Source organism: Branchiostoma belcheri, unplaced genomic scaffold, assembly GCF_001625305.1.
Source record: "Branchiostoma belcheri isolate BF01 breed outbred unplaced genomic scaffold, Haploidv18h27 scaffold126, whole genome shotgun sequence".
NCBI classification, from domain to species: Eukaryota; Metazoa; Chordata; class Leptocardii; order Amphioxiformes; family Branchiostomatidae; genus Branchiostoma; species Branchiostoma belcheri.
This window is the reverse complement of record NW_017802669.1, coordinates 283,520-284,110: the sequence shown is the minus strand read 5'-3', so window position 1 is coordinate 284,110 and position 591 is coordinate 283,520.

Sequence of the window (591 nt, the reverse complement as noted above, 5' to 3'; positions counted from 1 at the left end):
TTCTCCAGAAAGGCTATATTATCGGTAGCATGGATTGGTAGGACTTGAATTTTTGAACACCTCAATCCTTGGTTGATAACTCTGGTCCGTGAAGGCATGGCTATTTCTTGTTCTTTCTGGGCTGGTGTTAGGTACTTAGTAGTTGGGACATCCACCAGTTTATTAGTCATTTTGTACATCATGCAAAGTCTGGTCATTTTCGTCTGTCTTCCAGTGACACCCACTGTAGGTTTCTTTTTTAATTCACTTCATTGACACTAGCACCCCTTTCATATTTGTTTATGCAGAATCTTGCAGCTTCATTTTTGTACCATTTCCAGATTGTATTTGTCTTTCTTTGTATATGGATCCCTCTTAATAAATAATAGTGTTTTGCAAAAATGTTTTGAATATATACTTATCTACACAAGAAATCAGTCACTCAAGCAACTGGATAAATGTTGAGATACACTTACCTAATACGAAATGCTGATGTAATGTTGTACCAGTCGAGGAATGAACCCCTAGTGCCAAAGTCTGTAACTTCTCTCTTAATCAGAGGTTTTGTACTGATGCTGACGCAAAAACAATAAGAAGTTGTTTATTGTAAAT